Here is a 26673-nt window from a genome sequence, read left to right as displayed (position 1 = left end):
GGACCATGTAGACAAAACAGTAATCTAATATAGAGTTCAAAAAACTGTTGTTTATTTATTTATTTATTTAGTGGAGCAAACCTCACTTTTAGAAAGCATTCCTTCATGATCACATTTGCAGGTCAAGATTAGGATAATGAACAAGTGTGAAAAGTATGCAAAAATCTTTCTAGTCAACTAAAATATTTCTACTATTTTATCATTTTCTTTCTCTCAGTCGTCCCAGCTATAGCCATAATCTGACTGACTTGATTACATGTCCACGCTGTATTAGTTTTTTTCAAAAAACAAAAAACAAACAAACAAAAAAAAATAGGCCCTGGTTCTCTCTTTGACTTCAGAAGGAGAATCCCATATCAATACAGTGTCTAGCAATGCGCATGGCTATGGTGGCTTTTCTTATGGTGGTTGAACTTCAGCAAATTTTTTCACAAATGTAGACTGGAACCTCTGAATCACTCACATTAGTCAGATAAGTCTGTTATTAAATAAAAAACAAACAAACAAACAAAGTATATAACATTATATACTGTATATAACTGGGTTTACAACATATTCACAGACATGAATGACAGTCATTGAACACTGGCAGTGTTAAAATTATATTATATTCGTATAATATGATATAGTAAATGTATCCTGTTGCTGATGTAATTATATTAATTAATATGGGATTTCATAATCTACACTAAGATAACACTAATATTTGTCAAAAAGGGCAAAAAAAAAGTTTTCAGATATATCTTTTATTTTTTTTCTATCATCTGAAATTATACCTCATTGAGGTACCACAAACATGAAGCAATTGTATAAATAAAGTCAACATTTTATATTCCATGACTTCATTTAGCTTCTGTATAAATGATATAGCTGCATTGCAAAGGTACAGAATTACAGAGTGAATCAAAGTGTGTATAAGTCAGTGGAAATATACCTATTGTTTGAAATAACCTTTTCATGATAAATGGAGTGAACCTGCTGGTTGTAACTTCACTAAAAGTTTTGATTTCACCTGAAAAAAAAATCATGAAAGTTAAAAGTTCTTTCATTTTTTCTTCCTCAACTCATTCCTTTATTAGTGAAACTGATTAGAAAAATAATGCATTTTAATATTCAGTAATTATTTGAAAAGCAGATGCTTCAAATAGATAATATGTACTGAGACCAATGAAGAAAAACATTCTTTCACATATACAGCATAAATTGTCATAACATTTGTGTAAAAAGCAGATGTTTTAATGAGCGTTCATTAATGGAAACATTTTGGAACCACAGAAAAATTGCTAGTTATATCATGTATGTTTCTATATTAACTACATAGGAAAGAGGCTTGATAGTTCAGGACTTCTGGGTCAATATGGTGGCAATCAAATAACCCAAAATTAAAGATCTGTTTTATTACAACTCCTGCCTTTATTTTATTTTATTTTTAGAGTACATGCTCTGCAATACACTGTGGAATAATTACTAATGACCAGAATATAATTATAGTTCAAGTACTACCCTCTAGGGTTTCCACAGTATCCACAGCTATTTATACAAGAAGACTAAGTACAGTATGGGAAAGGGTAATATGGTTTTCCAGTGTATAAGGCAACATTAACAAAACTCATATACTCTGAAATATACACAGCCAATAAAGCCATTCAGATATGCCATGTTATAAATGTTTTCACGTCACATCTAAGCAAAAATGTACTATCAATCAGAAAATCTCTTTTAAAATGTCCAGCGATGATCAATATTGCAGGTACACACTTTTAAAAATAAAAATCTTTAACAATTTCATACTATTCCATCTCTCTCTCTCTCTTTCCCAAAAGAAAATTTCACTGGACTTATGAGCACTGAAAGTTTTGCTTCAGTCTCATCAGAAATACTTTTTAAACCAAATCTAAAAATACTAATCGGTCTTTAAAAGAATATTAGTGCACTGATGTTATTCTCTTTGACTGATGTTGTTCTGTTTTGGTTTTCATAATCTTTTGTTCTATTGTTATTCAACAGCTCATTTGTTGATAAAAATAAAAAAAATATTGATTTATTTGATCTGTTTATTGACTTAGTGCTACATTCATGGTCTCCAAAGGTAAGTGTATAGAATCTCCAAACAAAACTTAAATCCTAACTAGTTTGTAATTTTCCATGGCTTCCCAGGAAAACAGATGAAATATAGCTTTTTCAGTAGAACTGAAAATTCACAAGAAATCTTGGAGATGTTTATATATATGAATCTAATTTGAACAATGAAGCAGTCCATAGACCCAGTGTAAATTAGAGATCTGACAAACAGCTTATTAAAGTTAATTAAATGATAATTAATTGTCATTGACTTTCATGCACTTTAGATCAGTTCTGTTAGCCAAGGTGTTTAATACTTCTAAAATAGATGCAACTGTACTTAATTTTGTTATTTCTTTGAATTTCTGCTTAAATCAACTGCATTGTATTTCTAATACAGTTTGGATTTTATGAGGTTTTAGGTGCCCAAGTATCAAGGACAAGGTTAGAGTCTCTTAGAAGCCTGAGCCAATGGACTTTACTGACTCACAAGACAGAGGAGACTGGACCCTCTTCTCTGCTCAGAGCAGAAGGAGGGTCTCCCCCTTGCCCCGGAAGTGCAGACACCATGCTGTGGGGCTGGAAAAGAGAGAGTGTGTCAAGACCCAACACAGAACTGTCCAAACTTGGCCCAATCAACCACATGTATTAGAACCAGTGCCAAAAAAATAAATTAAAATAAATAAATAAATAAATAAATTGTGAAGGGTGTTCGTAATTGGAGATTACTTGCTGAGAGGCACTGAAGCACCCATTTGCCATCCAGACACTTTCTCTAGAGAGGTTTGCTGCCTGATGGGGGCTCACATTTGCAATATCACAAAAAAGTTACAAGCCTTGTAAAGCCAGAGGACTATCACCCATTCTTCCTCTTTCATGTAGGGACAAATGAGGCTGCAATGAGGAGACTCTTAAATATCAAAAGTGACTTAATGTCCCAGAAAGATGTTGAAGGTATCAGAAACACAGACAGAGTTTTCTTCTATCCTTCCAGTTGGAGACTGGGACCCAAGAAGAAGGAATGGATCAGGTGAATGATTGGCTTGGTGGCTGGTGCCATGCTCAGGATTTGGGGTTCTATGATCTCAAATAAACTTTTGAGAGACTGGATATGTTGACACCAGATGGGGCACACCTGTCCAGGTAGGGCAAGAGAATTCTGGGCAGCAAGCTGTCTGGACTTATTAGCAGAGCTTTAAACTAGATTCAGCAGGGGAAAGGGATGTACTTCTCAGTGACAGAGAATAAATAGCGAACATAGACATAGAGAGAACAGACATGGAAAAGGCTGAAATACTCAAGAAGTTCTTTGCCTCAGACTTCACTGCCAGTCTGCTTTTCCATGTCTCGAGTCCCTGAACCTCTGGGCAGGGTCTGGGGGAGCAAAGTCCCTCCCACTGTAAGCAAAGAGCAAGTTTGAGACCACCTGATGAAACTCAACAGGTACAAGTCTATTGGGCCTGGTGACACACATTCCACAATTCTGAGGGAACTGTCTGGTCCAGTTGCCAAGCTACATTCCATCATATCTGAAAAGTCCTGGCAGTCGGGTGAAGTTCTCAGTGACTGGAAAAAGGGAAATATCACTCCCATTTTTAAAAAGGGTAGAAAGGAGGACCCGGGGAACTACAGACTGGTGAGCCTCACCTCTGTCGCTGGCAAGATCCCAGAAGAGATCCTCCTGGAAGCAATGTTGAGTCACGTGCAAGACAAGGAGGTGATCTGAGACAGCCAGCATGGCTTCACCAATGACAAATCATGCCTGACCAATCTGGTAGCCTTCTATGATGGAGTGACTGCATAAGTTGACAAGACAAGACCGGTCAATGTCATCTACCTGGACTTGTGTTAGGCCTTTGACATGGTCCCACACAAAATCCTTATCTCCAAATTGGAGAGAGATGGATTTATAGAAAAGACCATTTGGTGGATAAGGTATTGGCTGGATGACCACAACCAGAATGTTGTATTCAATGGCTCTATGTCCAGGTGGATTCCGGTGATGAGTGGTGTCCCTCAGGGGTCTGTCTTGGGACCGGTGTTATTGAATATATTTGTCAGTGATATAGATAATGGCATCAAGCACACCCTCAGCAATTTTGCAGATGATACTGAGCTGAATGGTGCAGTCAATACAAAAGAAGGAAGGGATGCCATCCAAAATGATCTGGACAAGCTTGAGAAGTGGGCCTGTTGAACCTAATCAGGTTCAAAAAGTCTAAAAGCAGGGTGCTGCACCTGGAATGGGGAAATGCCAGACATAAGTACAGACTAGGAGAAGAATTCACTGAGACCAGCCCTGCAGAGAAAGATTTGGGGGTTCTGATGAATGAAAGGCTCAACATGAGTCAGCAGTGTGCGCTTGCAGCCCAGAAGGCCAACTCCACCCTGGGCTGCATCAAAAGTGACCAGCAAGTTGAGGGAGGTGATTGTCCCCCTTGTAAGGCCCCACCTGGAGTGCCATACCCAGGTTTGGGCTCTCCAGAACAAGAAGAATGTGGAAATGTAAGAGTGAGTCCAGAGGGGGGCCACAAAAATGATCAGAGGTCTGGAGCACCTCTCCTATGAAGCAAGGCTGAGAGAGCTGGGGATGTTCAGCCTAAAGAAGAGAAGGCTCCGGGGTGACGTCACCGCAGCCTTTCAGTTCTTAAAGGGGTCTTATAAAAAGGAGAGAGAAGGACTCTACTCGGGTAGATAATGATAGGATAAGGGGGAATGGTTTTAAACTAAAATAAGGGAGATTTAGATAGGAGTTTAGAAGGAAATTCTTCACTCAGAGGGTGGTGAGGCACTGGAACAAGTTGCCCAGAGAGGTTGTGGATGCCCCATCCCTGGAAGTGTTTAAGGCCAGGTTGGATGAGGCCATGGGCAACCTGATCTAGTGGGTGGCATCCCTGCCCATGGCAGAGGGGTTGGAACTAGATGATCTATAAGTGCCTTCCATGATTCTCTGTTTCTATGATTCTATACGTATGCAATGTATGTTTCAATTGCACAGACACATGCATAATATACTTCTTGCATTACAAAGAAATATTCCAATGGTAAAATAAATTGTTTTATTTGTACTTGAACTTAAATCATACAATAATTTTACTTAATGTACTTCATTATTTTATAAAAAACTTAAGCAGTTTCATTTTTTTTTCCTTTTCACTTACAGTAGGTACACAAAAATAATTTAAATTTATTGTACGTTATTTTATTTTATTATAAATTGGTATGGTATGGTATACAGTCTGAGTTTAAATATCTGCATGTCCCTTAAACTTAATTAAATGAGCAGGATTTTGCTTGTTCTTTAGTATTTTGAGCATAAAATATTCATTTTTATAAAACGAGTATGCATTAGGTTAATGAATAGAAAGCACAATATTTGCCATAGTTCATAGTTTTAAAACTTAAAAATTACATTGAATAGATAATTCATTATATCTTAAAGAAAGGCTACTAATAAAATTTGATTATCAGTTTGTCTTCCTTAAAAAGTAATCTTTAGTGTGTCCACCTTGTGTTAATGAGCTATCTCAAAAATTCCCCAGTGACTTAATAAAATCAATCACTGTGTTCCTTTTGTTCTCCATCTGTGCTACATGCATGAAAACTCCAGATTTCATAAATCAGCAGGGTCCAAATAATGAGACTGTCTTGACAAAGAACAAGCTTATGTTATGTCAAAGCCATTCCAGTGTATCTGCGTCTCTTGCACCAGAGATTGGGAGAAGCTGATTCAGAAAGCAGGTTTTCTTTTAGGTTTCCCTCTTACAAAAACAACGCTTGACCTTTTCAATACAACCAAACTTTTTCGTCTTCCAGCTCATGTTGTCTGCCTTTAGATTGTCCATCTACGCTGATAGCTTAGTATGATATCTATTACTATTCCCTTATTAAAATTGTATAAAAAGACAGTTTAAATGTTTATTTTCTCTTTCTGCCTGGAAGGAATGTCACCTCATCATCTCTGCTAAGAGTCCGTTTAATCAGTGTATTGCTTACGATTGCCAATCTAGTAAAATCTACAACTCAAGATAAAGGAATACACACAAGTTATGTAAGAGGTTGAGTCTATGACAGCTAGAAAGTCTGGGCACTTGAGGGTTACATAAGAACAATGCTTAGAAAGAAAACTATGCTTGTTGTCATTTTATTTATTTATTTTTCTTTATTTCTTCTTGTTGTTGTTTTCTGATTGTTTGTTTTTACATAACCCTTGATTTCACCTCTGCTTTGAGCAGAGCATTGGAAACTTTGGTGAAGAAGAAGAAAAAAAATAATTTGAAACCAAAGGCTCTACATGTCTATTTGGTTTTGCAAAGCCAAGTACAAGGGACACCATCTAAGACAGTCATATGTAAGAGCTCTAAGAACTACATTATAAAACACTACATCTCCAAAATCAGACAATCTGATATTGTGAAATAAATGTGTATGCTCCCTCTTGCTTATGGTATTGGAATCTTGTGGAAATTCAGAGGGAAACAGAGCTCTCCTGAAGCCTAGGCAATTATTTTACACAGAAGAATTATTTAATTCCCACACTATTTAATTCTCTCCCCTTATATAATTTGTTGCATGTACAATAAGCAGCATCTTTGCAAAACTGTTAATCTGTGGCCATGCAAGTAAAAGCCATTGCTGTAATGCATACAGAAGCAGAAGAGAGCTGTCTGCACCAGTTTTAGAAAGCAATCATAGGCATAACACACACACTGTTCTTGCATCTCATATAGATTCCTATCGGATACCCAATGGTCTGTATGTGGAAACCCAATGGGAACTGTTGTGGTTGCCTATGCAGATATTAGACGTGCTCAGCTATAAGGAATCCTATGTTTTCTGATTGGTCTTCTCCAACTTCTTGAGGTTATACAAGCCACATGCACACAGTTTGAGCTCAGCCTGAATGTAAATCCTAAGATGAAAAATACACTTAGCCAGAGGAACTGGTCTGCAGAGACAAGAAGTACAATTCTTCCTTTTCTAGTAGCCCTTTGGCACCTCTTTGGCAATGGAGAGAGGCCTTAAAGGAAGAATTTTGATCTCAGAAGAGGAGTACAGAGGGATAGAGTGCAATCTGGGTTTGGAGGAAACTGCTGTAAGCAGAAGGAAAGGATGTCATCAGCTAGAAAAGCCACACTGACTTCTGTAGCAGTCTAAAAACTGGAAAGTATAAAAATGTTTAGTCATCTTCCCCTTCTGACCACACAAAACACTGCACAAAATCTGACCCATGCTCTGCAGGAAATGTCAACAATTTAATTGCAATATAAGAAAAATAATGTTTGCTTGCTTTTTAAAATAGAAAGACATGGCTGTGCTCTGCAAGCCCTGTGAAACGCAGCTGAGTGAGGGCTACTAGCTTCCTACCAATGCCTTGATTCACATCTGCTCAGCAGCCAAGGCCTGAATTCTGGGTCCCTAGTAATACTTAGCTTATCAAAAGAGAATCAGCACACAACACTAGCGAATTCTCTGAAGGAAAATATTCACGTGTTTTAACAAAGAGCCCTCCACAGATTGGAGTGAGTACAAGTACTGAGATTTTCAGATATAACATTGATGAGTTTTTACAGCGTTGTCCAATTGTATCTTTAAACTTTGCACATCTGACCTATACTGAGGTTCAGATTCCTAAGATTAAAGCCAAGAAGGAATTGTAACAACTGAGAAAGGCCTATTTCTTCTAAAATTTAATTTTCTGAAACAATTACACCACTGTTCTTCACAGTTCTGGAATTTCAGCTGGATGCACCAGAAGTGTTAAGCAGTGTCAGCTGCACATGAGACTCCCACAAACTATAAATTCCCATTTCAGTAAATAAACCAAGACTTTTTCCAATTTCCATTCCTGAAATGGAAGCTTTCAGCCTCCAAAAATGATTACCCAAAATGCCTCCCTGGAAAATGATTTTTTTAACTATTACAAAATTACAGTAATTTCTTCTTTATCCTTCCCACCCCAATTTAGGCCAAAATAAATCAATTGCATGTGTTAAATGAAAATTAAAATGCATCAGAATGAGTAATTCCACCTTTTAAACATCAAAATTACATATTTAGAAATGATAATTTTTCACAAGCTGGCATTTTGGAAAAATAAACATTTATCTATAAATGAACTTTTTTCTCCCTGACATTTTTTTTTTAATTTATTAGAGTTTTGTATTTCATTGAAAAGCATTGGAAACATTTGCACTGTGTCTGTTATTCAGAAATATACCTATGCATACATCCATGTGTGTTGTACACCAGCCATTGGGCTATCAGGGAATGTTTCTCACTTAACATGGGCATATAAGCATCCCTATGGCTTTCCTCATTACACTCATGTTTTGAATTTCCTTTCCAGTCTGTTTCAAGTAAGTTTCTGTAGCATGCAGTGGTAGGAATTTTCATGTATCACTTATTCTTTGCATGTTTAGAAAACATAGTAATTAGAAAATAGCAATTTTACAGGAGTTATATACTTAGGCCTGTGTTTTAAGTGCTAAATGATTCATTTACTGTATCATGGTCTTGCAACAGTATGCATACAGGGCAACACATTTACACCTGTAATTTTGTCTTTTTTTAGACATTTGAAGGTATTATTTTCAACACCAGAGATTTAAGTAATAGTTTTCATTTAATTTGATAAAAATACTCTCTCAGCAACTATGTTTTTCAGCCGCTGACAGAAGTAGCATGTGGAAATGTGTGTGATTGTGTCTGCGCGAGTATGCAACACTGACTACTACGTTGGTTATCTGCAGTGAATGTTTTGCTTACAGCATCTCAGTAACTTGCAACAAATTCACCCTAATCCACTGACCTTAACCACTGGGAAAAGCTCTTGGAAGAAAGGAAGATGTATACATTAAGGAAGAAAAAAAAAAAAGCATTCACAAGAATAAGAATATATATACACACCAAGGTTTACTAATGGCTGTGTCTTGTATCAAGAGGCTGGTATCAGCTATATAAATCATCTGCATTCCATTTTATCAGGCTTTCAAATGTAATTGATATCATCCATCTAGACCACACAGGTCTATACTTCAGGTAAAAATCAAAACAAAGCTGTGTGGTCTAGTTTGTTAGCACTGTAAAGACAACTTATTGTTAACCTTAAGATAAGTCACTGCATTTAAATCTATTTATAGCCACCTTAGGTAAGTATGCCTGGATTCCTTTCGACTTTTCAGGTCGAAGTCACAAAAGCTGTCACAGGAAGGTGTAAATTACACTTCTTTGTGCTAGCAAACCCCTTTGCATAGGGGATGGAATACATTTCAGCCGAAAACAGTGAGCTATTTCATTGCTATCTTCTCTCAGGATTTCCACAACAGAATAAAAGAGTGGGCAATTTAATTTTGATAAAACTGTCAGTGGAAGTCATTGAAGAATCACAGTCCTTGACCACCACACTTTTATGCAATTGCCTACTTTTAAAAGCTTACACTAGCCCTTCATGCCAGGAAACAAAGCAAACTATAAAAGGATATTGCATCTAGTTTGTAAATTTATTCACTCTTAGAAGAGCAAGTAAAATAGCTTCCATTCACCTCCCATGGAAGAGAAGCAGTAAAGGGAAAAGAGTACTGTACAAATCTAGCTATTCTACAGCTCTCAGGGAACCAAATTAAACAGCTTGTAAAGACAGAAATAATAACAATACGTATATATATATGAAAGCCTGTCTAGATCTAGTTCTCCAGGGACCCACAAAAATGTAAGTTTATTCTATACCCTGTCACCTTAATTTTTGGCTTATCATTCTCTATCCCCATACACTCACTGTCTGTGGAGTTATCCCAAGCAACAGCAGAGAGAATCAGGCTTCCTGATGCTTCAAAAAGTCAAAATAGCAAATAAAGATGAAATCTAAGGTACCACTGAGGGTACCGCCCAGAAGTACACAAGCCATCTAAAGGGAATGCCTGGGGAGGGACTCTGCTCTAGATCCGTCACTGAGAGCCCTCTAATAAAACAGGACATCCGTACAGCTGCATTTCCAGGTTAGCACTGGCATGTTTCAGATAGTCTGGACAGAGACCCAAACACTTTACAATCCTTCTCTCACAATTACAACTGATCAAGGGGGTTTGACTTATGTTTGCTATTTATACCTTATGCCCCGTGGCTTCTTGTTAGAGTGGGCTGTGCTGTGACACAGGTGATTGATAGTAAGTTAATGGCTCCATTGTCTGCAGTAATGCAGAGCCTACAATTCTAATGCATCAAATTGAATGGGAGCTTTATCACCCATGCTCAGTGCTTTTAAGTGTTGTTGTCACTAATACTCCTGGAAGTAAAAGCAAGCAAGGATCAGGGGCACTAGTACTATCCTTTTAGTAGTAATGTTATTAATACTAATGCCCCAGGGTACAAAAGTTATAGAAGATGACTCCTCAGAGTTCTTTTTATGATCAACACATTAGGATAGATAGAAGAAGGGAATTTTTTCACCTTGCTTACAGCAGTGTCTTGGGTTTTCTGTTCACCACTGCAATTAATTGCTTACAGTCAGTTACTCAAAATAACTGCTTCACCTGTTTTAACTATCTTTATTCAGTGTAATCATTGACTTGTTTCCTCCTGCATTATCAAGCATATGGCACTACACAGTCTCATTCTTTTCTCCATGATATTGCTCATTGCTGAAGTGACTGGCAATTTGTACACAAGTGAGAGTGGCTTACAATTCAGACATCTCTACTGAAAGCAAGGAACACCAGCCACTGATTCTAGAACGATTTCAGCTCTGTCTTTAATAGGTAGGGAACTTTAATTTAGTGTCATCGTTCTGCATCTTCCTTCTATACTATTCATAAATATCAAGTATATTGTATTCTACTGTATCTGACAGATACAGATGAGGATAGAGCTGGAAACTGGTTGTTTCCCAAAGCTTTGGCTTCTACCTGCCTGCAGAGGTTTCTTCACTTGATAGATTTCTTCACAACTACACCTGTTGAAACAGCACTGCATGAAGAAAGCAAAAAACCTCAGCACCCTACATTTCACTGTCCTACACTGACAGCTGGGTTCCAAAGAATTAAAAAATTCATAGATTTTTGTAGACATATGCCCCATCATTGTATTTTTTGAATATGTAACTCAGTGAGTAAGACACAAAATTTATTACAGTCCTATATCATAGAATCATACAATGGAATCGTCAAATGGTTTGGGTTGGAAGGGATCTTAAAGATCATTTAATTCCAACCCCCTTCCATGGGCAGGGACACCTTCCTCTAGACCAGGTTGCTCAAAGCCCTATCCCACCTGGCCTTGAACACTTCCAGGGATGGGGCATCCACAGCTTCTCTGGGCAGCCTGTGCCAGTGCCTCACCACCCTCAGAGTAAAGAATTTCTTCCAATTATCTAATCTAAACCTACCCTCTTTTAGTTTAAAGCCATTGCCCCTTGTCCTATCACTACATTCCCTGGCAAAGAGTCCCTCCCCAGCTTTCCTGGGGGCCCCCTTTAGGTACTGGCAGGCCACTATAAGGTGCCCCTGGAGCCTTCTCTTCTCCAGGCTGAACAACCCCAACTCTCTCAACTTGTCTTTGTAGGAGAGGTGCCCCAGCCCCTTGATCATCAGCAGCCCTTCTCTGGACTCATTCTAATAATTCTATGTCCATCTTGTGTTGGGGGCCCAGGTGGGGTAACCCCTTCAGGTGGGGTCCCACAAGAGCAGAGTAGAGGGGGAGGATAATCTCCCTCGCCCTGCTGGCCATGCTTCTTTTGATGCAGCCCAGGGTATGGTTGACTTTCTGGGCTGCAAGCGCACATTGCCAGCTCATGTCAAGCTTCTCATCAAAAAACACCCCCAGGACCTTCTCATCAGGGCTACTCTCAATCCATTCTCCACCCAGCTTGTATTTGTGTTTGGGATTGCACATGCCCAAGTACAAGGTCCTTTCCCCAGGACCTTGCACTTGCCCTTTGTGAACCTCATGAGGTTTGCATAGGCCCACCTCTCAAGCCTGTCAAGGTCCCTCGGGATGACATCTCTTTCCAAAACATATATAAATATATATATATTCCCCATATATGAATATCATAGAATCATAGAATCATTAAAGTTGGAAAAGACCTCCAAGATCATCTGGTCCAACCATACCCCTGATTACAGTTCCAATGCTAGTTGCATATTTTTGACCAAATTAAAGCACATAATTACTGTAGGTGGCTACTGTACACCAGAATCTTACTCAAGCTGACCTTCAGTGTTATTACCTCCTTCTGAGACTTCTTTACAAGACTACCAGGCCTTTGAAGTTGAATTCCTAGAGAATTTATTCAACACCAAACTGAAAAGAAAGAAAGAAAGAAAGAAAGAAAGAAAGAAAGAAAGAAAGAAAGAAAGAAAGAAAGAAAGAAAGAAAGAGAGAGAAAGAGAGAGAGAAAGAGAGAGAGAGAGAGAGGAAGGGAGAGAAAGAAGGAAGAAGGAAGGGAAGGCTGGAGGGAGGAAGAAAAAAGAAAGAAAGAAAGAAAGAAAGAAAGAAAGAAAGAAAGAAAGAAAGAAAGAAAGAAAGAAAGAAAGAAAGAAAGTCCACCAAGATAATGTCAATTTTCAAATGGATAAAACTTTTAGTTCAGAACTTCTACTGCAAAATGTAATAGCGAAGAACACTTAGGAAAGACACAGCAAATATATAAAATCTAGATGATGAAAATAATATTACCCCTTTTCTGCCATAAAATCCTTGAAATATTCTGCCTAGGACTTTGTGGGCAAAAATGTATGGTTCATTGCTGTATAGATTGTTGGATTTGAACATGAAATTTCGTCTGTATGTACCACCCACCTGAGCTCAGACACAGCAGAAATATTTGATCCATCCTGCTGAGTGTGAGAACCCCCTAGAAATGTCCAAACTGTTCAGCTTCTGCTGAGGAACAATTTTCAGGCCGGAAAAGAGGGCATATTCAGGGACACCCACATGGATGATATCCCTAAGAAAATATCAGTATCACAGTTTTCATCTCACTTTTATCTGCCCATCAGAATTTTATATACAATTTTATCTCCCAATATGAAGAAAAGCAGTCTTGAAATGATTCTATATACTACATAACATGTAATTGTGTGAGATACCATAAAAGCTGATCCAAAGCTCCATGTGTCAGCACTACTGGCACAGAGACACAGTCAAAAATAGAACTTTTTAGAACACTGAAATTCTCTGACAAAGCTGCATAGAAACCATATATGAACAAAGACTACAGGATGGAGTTCTTAGTACATAAATCCTAGCGTGTCAAGGACGTTAATCTTCTTAAAATCCTGTACTTCTGGAGAAGCTGCTGATGCATATTCCCTCAAACAATATACTTCACATAATAATTTGAAATAGAGCAAAGTACATGGAAAATGTTAATGACAATGATGTGTATGTTTCTCATAAAAATGTAAACAGCAGCACATCATACAGGAAGAAAAAGAATCTGCACCAGTTACAGTTTTTCAGTCATCACCAGTGAAAGAGAATCAGGCTTTTATTATATGTCTTGTTCTGATAATTATTACTAGTGTTTGTGATGGCAGAGAAAGGAAACCTCAACTTCCTACCAGAAGGGACGTAGTGCATATATCTGTCAAAAGAAGAAGTTTCGAGGGACTGAAATAGATGAGAAGATAGAAAAATAAAAACTGGTTATGATTTGTTCTTCAAAATTCCTAACTCCTCCTTAAGTATTATTCATCTACCTAACTTTACCTGTCATGTGTCAAATATTGTCTATATGCTTCTGCTTTCTGAAGACTCTTACATTAGATAATTCAGAATACAGAAAAAAAAAAAAAAAAACATTAGATCATTCAATACAGAAAAAGTACATCTGGAAGTAGTTAAAGATTTAATTAAACCATGAATAATTCTATAAGAGTTCAAAATTTGGAGTGGTTTCTTGAAATAAACATTGGCTTTCTTGGTTGAACCTCTATCAGTTATAAGGTTTCAATTAATAAATCATGCAGAGTGAAGCAAAGCTGGAGAAAATATCACAAAATATCTGAAGAACTATCCCCGCCCACCCGGAAAAAAAAAAAAAGTTTCTTTAACCATTGCACATTATTAAAATGCAAATTAGAAGTCTAAGAATGTGGAAGCATTTAATTCAATCCAGTAATAACATAAACAATGTTAAATTCCCAGAGCAACAGTATTTCTTCTTCTTACTAATTTGATCATCTATTGCTGCTTTAGAATGATACATGGATATATGAGTATTGAGTTTTCACTTTGTTCCACCATCTAATTAATAAGAATTACAAGGTGGGTAAGGTAACCTCAGTTCTGGCCTAGAGTTTTTGTAGCTTCCAAACAAGACACCAGTGGAAGTCTTTTTCTCCCTAACAGTAGCTCACTTTTAAAAGTTAGAATAGAATCTTGCTTCTTGGCAGTGCTAATAATGTTAGGACATCACCTTAGCATAACAACTTTAATTGTACAACCATAACCCTTCACCCCAATTATGTTCAGCCTTAGTTTATTTGTTACCAATGCCTGGCACACTTTCGGTAATGTTTTTTTTTTTTTTTTAACTTCTGCTTTGCATTTTTTCAAACAAAATATTTTATACTCCACATACTTTTACTTTATACTCCACATATTTTATACTCCACTCATTAGAGGTCTCCTGATTAAAGTTCTTTCTCTTTGACAAGTCTAAATGCAAATAAAGTGCAAGAAAGTCCTGAGAGAGTTATTTCTTATTTTGCTTTTATTTGTCCATCATGATTTTTCCTTCTCTTTGGCTCTGTACTGTCATCTCCCATCTGTGAAGAAAAGCAGCCCTAAAATGATCCTACAAAGATCTACAACTTGCTGAGTAACAGCCATTTAATGTGGTATCAAATGACAAACTTAACCTAAGAGAGAATACGCTGATTATATTTTGTTACCAATACCAGTGTACATTACACTGAAATCAATTGCACTGAAATTAGGTCATTTGTTTTTGAAAAATAAATAAAATAATAAAATAAAACACCTTTTAACACCTTTTCTCAAAACACTTAGATTCTTCCTCTACTCATAACCAACCTGGGTGTGTTTTTTGATGAGAAGCTCCACATGAGCTGGCAACATGTGCTTGCAGCTCAGAAAGCCAACCATACCTTGGGTTGCATCAAAAGAAGCGTGGCCAGCAGGGTGAGGGAGGTGATTCTTTTCTACTCTGCTTTCATAGGACCTTCCCCTGGAGCACTGTATTCATTCCTTTGCCTTCTTTCAACAATATTTTTGACATAGCATTTCTAATCTTGTGTGGAGATCTCATTCAGTCTAAGAATACAAGGTAGAGGGGACGTATTTGTCTGTGTTACAGGCAAACTATATAAGATCAATCACTGTTTAATGAGGCCCTGTTCCTGTCATTCTAAAATGAGCAGGTAAAATCTGCACCCATATGGAGCTTGATTTACCTTAGAGGGGTCTTGAACAAGCACAACCATCCACTGTTGGGATGCAAGTAATAACTTTTGATCCCTAGATCCTAGTTAACCTAATGCCTTTGCCTGTATGCATCAGACCAAAAGCAAATAATCCAACGTCTCCAACAAGTGGTAGAGATACCTTTCACTGGGTAGTCTAAGATGACTCTATTTTGTACAAACATCACTGATTTCAAAGGCAGAAAAAGAATACTGCCCTGAAGATATGAAATTGCAGACATAGTTAACATAATTTTTTTGGCACCTAGTTTAATTCAAAAGGATTAAATAAGTGTATTCATAGATTTTTAAACCAATCAAATCTAGAAGCCATTTCCTGCATTAATTTTCCAGCTAACTTAATTATACAGCCCCAGGCTCTGGCTCATGATCAATTAACAGAGCTGTAAAAATCTGGAACCCAAGTCTACCACATATTAATCACCACATCTGATGTAAGGAAAACAGCCTTTATTGTGGTTTCTGGATTTGAAATCAAACCAGTAACCACAGCTGATGTAGTTGTATTCCGTTTAAAAAAAAAAAAAAAAAAAGACTTTTTAAAATTAGTATTTCTCATGACTTAGGAATGACAGATTTCTGTCTTAGCTAGTGAAGAAGCCTGCCAATGTACAGAGTCTGCGGTGAATCACCCAACAGCTGAGGCAGTCCTGTGAGTTCACTGAAAATTTATGTGGGTTAAAGCTTTTTCAGAAGGAAAATGCTACCACTAAGGTTCAAATGGACTTTTATATAAATAGGTAACAAGAGCAAAAATGTCTTCAATAACATTAGGGGGAAAAAAATACAAAAACAAAACAAAAAATAGAGAGAAAAAAAAAAACATTTGTGCTGACAGAATTTGCTGTGGTCAAGGTGATGCATACTGTGAAGCTATACTAGGCTGACAGTGAATAACCGAAGAAGGAAACCAATGGAAATGAGGGGAAGTTAGATATCTCTGGACAAAGGTTCCAATTATAAGGAAGGTTACTGAGAATCCTTCAGGACAATATTTTCAAAGTGATAAATTCAAGGTCACTGAAGTACTCATTTTGTATTTGATTCAAAAATAGTGCCTATTCAACTGACCTGATCCAAAAGTCCTTTAGAAAGGCTTTCAATGAAGTCTCCAAGCAGTGGATCAGTCTCATAATTTGCATATATTTAAATGCTGTGTTGAACTGGTGCCATGAACACCCTATAGAGAGCAAAGGCCAAAGATTATATTAGAACACGCTATTATAGCACAACATTTCCTGATTTACTTTGTTAAGGTTGCTTTGAAATGGTCTGTGCCTTTCCAGAAGGTGAAGTGCAGTTTTGTTTATGTCTGAGACAGGAAACAGTATATGGAGTTATATTCTAACATATTTTTAATTCTAATCTCCCTATCATTAACCATACATGCTCATAAAATGCTCACCCTCCTTCCATCTATGTTGATAACACATGTCATTCAGGTAACAGTATCTGTGTCAACTGTAGTACAATCAATACCTTCTTTTCACCAAAGCAGAGCCTTGTTTAGACTTAGAGGCTAGTGGAAGTTTCCTACCCATGATCTATGCTTGAAGAGCATATCTGTTAAACCAGATGCAAAGACATCTGTGGCAGGTATTAGAAACCATTCTTCTCTTTTACAATCAAATGATTATACTAGCACTGTCCTTTCTTTTTATTCACCCCTTGCATTAATCCCCACATCCTTTTTTCATATCCCATCTCAATGATATGGAACCCCACGTTACACAGATACCAGGAATGACTCCTTAAGATTTTAGTACTACAATGGGGACTACCAGACACTCTTAAACTCCTCAGAATTAAATGTCTTCATATTTAATTTTCTTTACTGTTTTCTCAGGGAGGGTGAAAAAAAGAAGCTGTATCCAAAATCCTATCTGTTAAGCGACTATGGTAGATTAGGGAAATGAGTGGAGTCATGGCCCGAAGGTAAAAACATGGAAAGAAAAAAAGAAACCACACACACTATTGTTTTGCTGTTTTCAAAATGACTAGTAGAATGTGTGAACTCTACATGTTCCTGGGATGGCTGGAGGTTTATATCTGAGAGACTCCTTGCCCAGTTAATCCTATGGTCACATAGTTAATATACCTTATTATGCTCCAGTAAGACACAATGAATTTTAAGAAAACCTCAGTGAACATATATGTTTTAGAGTACTCTGAAGACTCTTAAAGAGGAATGATTGCCTAGGAATAATAGTGCTAGTGTTCAGATGCTGTATGAAATTTGAAAACAATAACTTTTGGATAAATACAAATCTGAAGCACATTAACTCAAATAGGGAGATTTTGGAGAGAGCAGGTAATATGCTGTGGACCTCAGATGACTCAGAGAAACAGGACGTGATCTCTTCACCTGAATTAGGCATTAATACAGCTCTACAGCAAAAGCCTTTTGACCTAAAGTCCTTTATATTATCTATAAAATATTATAAGTAAATAGACTGTTGAAAATGATAAACAGAGGAATATAAGGAGTCCAAAACCACTATTTCCAATGCTCAGGAGTATGACCTAACCATCAGACTAGAAACGATAACGTGTGAGGACACTCCACCATTCCTACTGATAACTGGAATCTAGACAAAAAGAATAGAAAACTTATGGGAGTTTTGTACAATTCAAACAAGAATTGTCCTCTTGGGAGAACACAGAAGATATCTGAGAGTTGTAGATTCTGGCCTCTGGCCATGAATTGCTACAAGTCTTCCTTCTATCTAACAGCTATGGCACTTGAAAGAGAGGTTTTCATATCCCTCTGGAAGACACATTTCACAGCTGATCATTCAAAACAAAAGACTAATATAAACTGAGAAGTTTACAACAATTGTGCAATAATACTACCATTATATGTAAAGTGCACTAGTTAGCTAATAGGATGACTTAGCACCTTAAACTACATGAAGGTTTTCAGCTGCGAATTTCAGCTTCACAGGCATAGTGAGGAGCATAAAACTCAGGAGCAAAGAGGATTTCAAAAACACTTCTCTTTGGTATTCTTCACTTGCTGGCGTAGATATTCAACCCTGTTCAATGCCAGCTGTTGTGAATTCCATTCCTTAGCTCAATCCTTTCTATCCTATACATTGATCAGGAACTGTGATATGTTTACCTTGCTGGGGTTATGAATTCAGCAGAGCAGACATGAAAAAATTCAGCTGAATTCTGTTGGCAAGGATAGTTCTTAGTGAATGCTTTCTTCATTCTAGTTTACAGTTCCTCAACAAGGGTAGGATTTCCCAGATCAGGGCTCAGAAGAAAATGTCAGGGATTGACCTAAAATCAGAGACCGCTCTGCAATTTCGGCTTATAACATTTAGGTGAAATAGAAGGACATATTTTTTGCCTGAATTTTGACAGAGATGTGAGAAGAAAAACAGTTGATAAGGATAGCATCCTGGCTCTATTTAAACTCAGATTCAGGTATTCAATCCTTATTATTATGCTTAGTTTCTCTCCCTATCCCATTGTCCATTAATTCATTCTTCTACCTGTTTTTCATTATTAATTTTGTCCGTGCTGTTTTTTCTTTATAGAATAGTTCGAAATGCAACTTGCTTTTCTGCTCTATGTCTCTGTTCCCAAACCAATAAACCCTACACATCAAACACTTACATGTGTAATTCATTTTCCTTTTGAAACTGTCTGAGCAATTTATGAATTATCTTCTTTATTCAGATTACACCTCTCCCCCAGATAAATCCCTTGTTCACCCTCCAGCAGAAGGAAATTTTAATTACATGACTACAGAAAACTCATGTTTCTGCCAAAGACTTTGAATTTAAATTATTTGGGTGACACACATGGTCAGTGGTCATAGCATATCTTTCCAGAGCACCCTCACTTTTCCTTCTATGACTTGGGCTAACGTGATAATGAAGCAATGTCATGGATGGTGACTGTAAATAAGCATTCAAAACCATATCATGTGCAAGAGACCATACTCAGTGTACATAGATGGCAGCATCTTTGTGTTAAGTGTCAGGGGAGAAAGAACATACAAAGACTTTACAGTGTTAAATCTCACTAGTGCTGCTGCTAGTACAGATCAATTCTCCTTTATAGATTCCTCACCTGCCAGTAAGGATTCCAATATTTAGGTAAAATCCTATTCTCTGTTAAGTTTCCTGTGTTCTTTAAAATAACTGAATCTCATCATTTGCAGAGGTTGGAAGTGCTTTCTCTTTATCCCATGAAGTTCCACCTCACATTTTATCAACATCTACATTTACAATTTGTTATTTCCACTTTCTCAGTTTTGTTCTTCAAGAAAATATCAGGCCCTTGCCACAATAGTCATTCAAGGCAATGTCAATAAAGCAACCATATCATTAAAGCAAGAACAATACAAGCAAGACTACTGACTTTGTCCTGTGGATATCCAGGAGCTGCCAAAGCTGTGGAGTAAATGTCTAGAATGCAAAGAAAAAAAAAAAATTTCAGTACATTACCAAAGGGGTAGAAGTTTGCATGGTCTGTTTGGCTATGAATCTGGCATGTCTTAAATTTCAGTCACCTTATTTGTTGACCCAAGTTATATTCTTTTATTATATTCTTGTTGATTGTATAATACATGTCAATTTCACATACCCTAAATGTACCTTAAATTCTTCTCTGATTATCTTTCCTGTGCTTCTTTTCATGCGAGATTAAAAAGTTGTAAGCGAGATCTTAGTAGATGCCTGCTGCTAATAATAAAGGAAGGGGGTCAAAAAAACACTTTAAACGTGTGAATTGAAATACAGGAAGCATTTAAAAATGTATTAAAAACATAATGTCCTCCCCACCCCTCTTTTTTTTTCCCCTTTTCTTTCTTTTCTGAGCATTGCAAAATGAATTTGTCTGATCTGAATACATGCTCTGAGATCAAGTAGAATTAATAGGAGTTTAGAGTTATACATACCTATTTTCAAAATCAATTAGCTTCTCTTTATTTTTCTTTTACTATTATTATTACTAATATATATATAATATATATATATATTATATATATATAAATAAAGAAAACAACCAAGACAACAGGTCTAGAAAAGGATTTCAAGTAAGAATATACTGAACAATCTTAAGAATCAACTCAAGCAGAATTGTTTCATTTCTTGGAAAGTATATAAAAGTATATAACAGCTTATTATTATTACAAAAGCCTATTTCCAAAAGTTTCATGCAGGTAAATTTTTTTTCTTTATTGTTAACACTAGTTATGCATGGTAGAGTTGATTGATGCAAAGCACAATGCTGAAGGCTGCACCTACAACGCTGAACATTAAAACGTAAAATTGTATTAATAGGAGTGTACTAAACCTGAATAGTTTCTGCACAAAGGTACTATTTTTAAAAAATAGGTTAAAATTAGCATCATTCTACAAGTACTATATTTTGTTTTCACATGAATTATCTTTCCTTGTACTTGTTCTACTTCATTACAACATTCAGAAAGCTTTATTTCAGCATAAAGCATTAGGACTTTCCTTTGAGCACAGCAGGAATGGCTTTCTGTAAAAGATTATTTCAAGGAGTTTTAAAACAAGGAGTTAGTTTTTTTTCAAAGGTTTTCTTTGTTTTTATTAAATATCTATGTGCATATATATATTTATATAAATTTTAATTCTACAGATATTCACCGGTGATTTAAACATGAAACAAACTTTTTATATATATATATATATATATATTACGAAAACACTATTGCTTTGTTAACTGTAAGTAAAAACACATTCAGTGTGAAACAAATGAGAGCCTGAATTATCAGTTAGTCAAACTGTGATACATCACAAGGAAACTTGCCTTAAGGTTTGTACAATTTTATTTTTTCACTTAAAAAAACATTAAAATCTTAGGTTTAAGACCATAGTTCTCCAGTGTTCTTGCTTTTCTATTTCTGAATAATAGCTTAGGTTTTATTTTGCTTTTTTACAGCCTTAAAACTGATAAAACACGCTGTTCTTAGCAATAATGTTCTACATTACTCTTAAGGCAATGAAAGACATCTTTAAGGGATCTTCAAGCTCCTACAAGTGGATCAAAGGAAATCCAAGCAATTGAAACAGTCATTCTCAAGTGCTCTGCTGTTTGCTCCTGCTGAAAAGGCTATATATATAGCCTTTATATATATATATATATATATATATATACACATATATACATATATATATATTATTTTTTAATGTATTTATATATATATTTTTTTCTACAGTAATGTCATTGCATTCTGTCTATCACTCCACAGGTTATTGTGTTAACAAATAATGTAGTGTGTTTTTGGTGGTACTCTGCCACTATATCACTATGCCACATGAAAAAAATGTTATAGTACCGCAGCTGTGCCAAATTTGTCCCCAAATTCATCTTTCAAAATGTATTGCAGTTAACACACAAAAAAATCAGACATTAGAGATGGATCTCCCTAGACAGCAAGACTATAACTATTTGTGCCATCACAGTTACCAGGCTGCTTGGTACCTTGCTCATCTCCACAGTTTAAGAAGGGCACTGAAGAATAGTGACAGTGGCAAAACGAGGCTGGGGGACCCTTATAGCAGGAGGACAGGGGAGAAAAAAACATGGAATAGAACAACATCTGTGTCCATCAGTACAATGCCAATGTCTAGGAGTGAGGTTTTAGTTTCCCAGAGCTCTTGGACATCAGAAATGAGAGAAGCAAACTGAAGTGGTGAAAATTCCCATTCCACCAGGGGAGAACAGAAAACATTGAAAAACTGAACAGCTACTGAAGTGTCTGAGCACAGCTACTGAAGCTCTCTGAGCACAGCGACAAAATCTGAACTGCTTCCTCAACTATAGCACAAGATGGCAAGAAAAGACTTCTCTGGTTGTTTTCAGTCTTCTCCTGCAAAAACAGATGTAAGACTGTCTAACCTTAAATCTTTCCTAAAATATGCTGTTTTCAAACCACACATATATATCCTTACTTCCTGTCCTCCCAGAGTTCTTGTTTTTTAGAGATCCTCTGAATAAAATGTTGGAGCCACGTGGACTTCTTCAAGAAAAGTATCTTCTATCTTTCAGATCTACACCGTTCTTCATTTTAGAAAAAAATAAAAAATAAAAAAAAAAACCTTACAAATAATGTCTCTCCCACTTATATCCTTTTTCTGTCTTTCAAGACACACACATGGACTATGTCCTTTAACCACAGTATTTTTGCCCTTCGCTTTTTTAAATCTAGCCTGTAGTGCCTCCGCTCACTTAAATGTCTCAGCATAGCTGCAGGTCTCTATCTCCGTTGACTTCTTTTGTTTCTGAGTACAAAACATGGTGGTGGAGGGAGATCTGATACCATTATTATACATCTTCTCAAATGGGAAGTGGGAAGAAGGAGGAGTGCAGACTGCTCATTCTGCAAACAATGAAACAATTTTCAGAAGATGCATCCTGATGTTGAGGAACAGACCATACCATGAGTCTATTGCTATAACCTAAAGAAATACATCAGAATATATAACCCATCTCTGATGACAGAAACTGATAAATAAATCTCTGCAGTTAATATTTTGAGTAAACCACCTGATATTTACTAAATCAAGGATGAATTTGGCTCACCAGTTTTAGAATACAAAACTTCTCATGCAAACACTTATATACACATTAAACCACCATCAAACTTTGATGCAGAAATATTTATTTCAGTTTATGATGTAATTTTTGCTACACTTATTAGCCGTTGCCCCCATGATAGATAATGAAACAGATTGCATAAATAAGATAACTCAGTTTATCTGGTCTTTACTACATTTATGACTGCAAGTTGGAAAAAAAAATTCTACAGTCTACTCCAAGAAACATAATTTCATAAAAATAAAGAAAAAAGTAATAACTTTTGGAGAGCATTATGGCTCCCATTTTTGTAGTTCCATTTTTAAGTTCTCTTAAAAATTCTATTCAAGAAATAAGATTTCTATTTAAGATTATACTTGGAAAAAGAGTCTACTTAAAAATATTTTTCTTACTATGCCTCTGATAAAACAAAACAAAACAAAATTAAAGAACATATTTAATACATATTTATTTTATTGAATTTTTAATGCTGTCATTGATCATTTTGTAAAAATCTGTGTTGATTATAAATGCAACAGCTTCATCAAGAATTCTGCAATTTTCCAGCAACGAAAAGTACTCTGTTTTTACCATATCATTCTCTGTGAGGATTTGATATTAAGTCTTACCTTGTTTGCAGGCAAAGGAGAATTTTAATCAGACACTCTTATTCTGAGAAATCCCAGTAAGAATTTCACCGCAAAAGTTGACTTTTACCTTGTTCATTGAAGTATTTAATGCATTTAGAACTTCAGAAAAGACATGGAATAATAACAAAGTTCTGTTTGGAACACAACCCTTTATTTAAGTTTCTGGCTACATCTTTGAAAATAATTCAAATATGTCAGAAATATACTGTTTAAATGCAGGTTACATTGAGACTAGGGACTCTTGGTTAAAGATCGAATCAGGGCAAAAGTTCTAGTCTGATGATATAAAAATCTCACCACTTGCTCATGAGAGAGTTGGGCCAAAAATATTTGAAATGCCACAGCATTAACTCCATTAGATTTCTATCATCCTGACATTTGAGATCAGTTCTCCAGATGAACCTCTCACTGTCATGAACTGCAACATTATTAGATTTGGAAAACACGTTCTTCTGGTTTTATATCTGATCTGGAACAAATCCTCAAGGGACTAGTAGGATGAAAATTTGAGGATATGATTCATACAGAAGCCTATAAAAATACAATTTGATGAAAGTAGTATGAAGGGAAGCAGCAATTACTGGCATTTGTGCGTATGTGTGATCAAAATCACAGATCAGATTAGATAGAAAGAGTAGGTTATCCATTCAGATGCACACATTCTATGATTTCAAAGGAAGCCATGAATGCACAGCAGTATTTGAGACTTAAAATGACATTTCCCCCTTTTTCATTCTCTTTATAACCACACCACTCTTGGGACTGTAATTGTTTCAAGGTGTGAAAACATATGTAGAAATGAATATTTTTGTGGAACATATATAAAATAAATCACATTATGCATACTCCATCTTTAAACTTAGGCAGTTCAAAACCCCAATTCAGTGGGCTGATGGAGAATGAGAAAGCTTGTAAGCCTGGATTTCAGTTGAGACCAGAAATAGTTTGCTTACAGAGCTAGTGATTCTTTTTTTTTTTTTTTTTTTTTCCTGGAATGCTGCCCGTTCTAGGATTTGCACACTTCTCTGGCCCCCACAGAGGATTAACCAGATGTTCAACAGCACATGTGTAACACACCTGCTTCATACTGAAGCATTTGGCTTTGTTAAGGCCAATGAATGGGAGGAGGTGGGAGGAACAGTGAAATGGAAACAAGGATTTTAGATGTGGATGTTCATCAGTCAGGGCTGAGAACCCTACTGGGAAATCCAGACACATCCAGAAGGAGGAGATAGCCATTACTGGATTGAAAATTTACTAGATACTGCAGAAGGAAGCTTTGTTGTGGGACAGCCTAGCTGCCAGATATCCCTGGAGGGAAGATAGGCAAGGCAGTAAGGTTACTCAACACAGAGAAACAGTAGAAGACAGATGTCAGGATTTAGATGGTGACTGGGGTAGCTCCTCCAAACAGAACTCTGGGTTCCAGTACATGTGACATTTTGGATAGATTTTTGTGCTTTTTTAACAGCAGATCAGTCAACAGTTGAGTGAGGGGCTGAAATGGTACTAGCTGTGGCAATCCTCAGGCTGTTTCCTGAGATGAAGATAAGTGCCATCCTTCCACAGTGCTGAAGGGCCAAAGTGGTGCATACTAAGTGTAAGTGTACTGGTCACACTACAGAATGAAGAACTGGGAATTCTGCCTGTAATAAAAACTAGGAAAAAATCTGCATATTTGCTAAAGTTTGGAAATACAAGCTTAAAGCTGTTATGTTTAAATTAAATATGCATAACACCAAAGGGAAAGTCTGGATATAAAATAGTAGTTAGTCTGTTGTAGCATGGTTTAAGAAAATAATAAATAAATAATTAAATAAATAAATTTAAAATACTAATTATCTGCAGTATTTCCCACCAGCATTAAAAATGTATTTTACCAAAGCACATGACTGAATATCCAAGACTCTGTGATCATGTCCAAGTATATTCAAATTGGAAAAGCTTGGTAGGGCTCATATTTATCAGGTTGCATTTGTTGCCCATGGAATTTTTGTAAATTACTATAAATCAAGACTGCCTAGGGCACTAGGTTTCACTCCCACACATTTGCAGCAGGCAAGCTTGCTTCCCAAGGCAGCAGATTCTCTTGCATTGCCTGTCTCAGCAGGGGATTACTCATGGGACCTGCTGCAGTCCTGCCTAGGCCCATCCTGCCCTGTAATATGACTGGCACTTTTCACAGCCATGCAGGAAGATGGGCAAGCAGCACCACAGGCTGGAGCACTTCAGCCATGACTCAGCCTCTCCACCTGAGGCTCAGAGGGCCCAAGGGGGCTGTGAGGTCCAGGCCTGCCAAGGACAACAGGGCTGGATGTGGCCCACAGAAGAGAAGCTAGAATTTCTTAAGAACCTAAATCATGGTTATATTTTGTATTGTCATTGCTGTAGTGTTGAGATTTTAAGAAAAAATAACCTTAACATGTTTGGAAAAACAAACAAAAAATCATGCTGTAACCCTTATCAAAATTATATGACCTATAAAGCAAGCACTAGGATAACACATTTTAATGTTTCTCTTGTTCATATCACTGTAAATACTGCATGTATTCAGTAATACTCTCAGAATCCATCTTCTTTATAGGTAGGAAATGAACTAACTCCAGCCTGGGTTGTCAACTTTTCATGTAAGTGATCAGCTCCTACCTTTGCAAGAAGAAAGCATCGCTTCTATGGCACTTTGGGTGGTCCACGATTCCCAGTTGGTTGACTGAGCTGTACCCCACACAGTGTCACCAGTCAGTTCTGTAGACCAAATATGCTACTTAGAAATACATTTGCATTTTTTTGTGCCCTTGCTGAGAAAGTACAGGACATGGTTTATAAACAAAATTACTCTGATCAAAGGAATATCATGTTATGGACACTCAGAACAGGAATGGTGGAGTTACCAGACATGAGATATAAGCCAGGATATTAGTGCCAAATTCCTTTCAAAGTCTGAACAACCA

Source organism: Anser brachyrhynchus (genome assembly GCF_964034855.1).
Source record: "Anser brachyrhynchus genome assembly, chromosome: 3".
In the NCBI taxonomy this organism is placed as follows: domain Eukaryota; kingdom Metazoa; phylum Chordata; class Aves; order Anseriformes; family Anatidae; genus Anser; species Anser brachyrhynchus.
Note: the sequence above shows the minus strand (reverse complement) of the source record.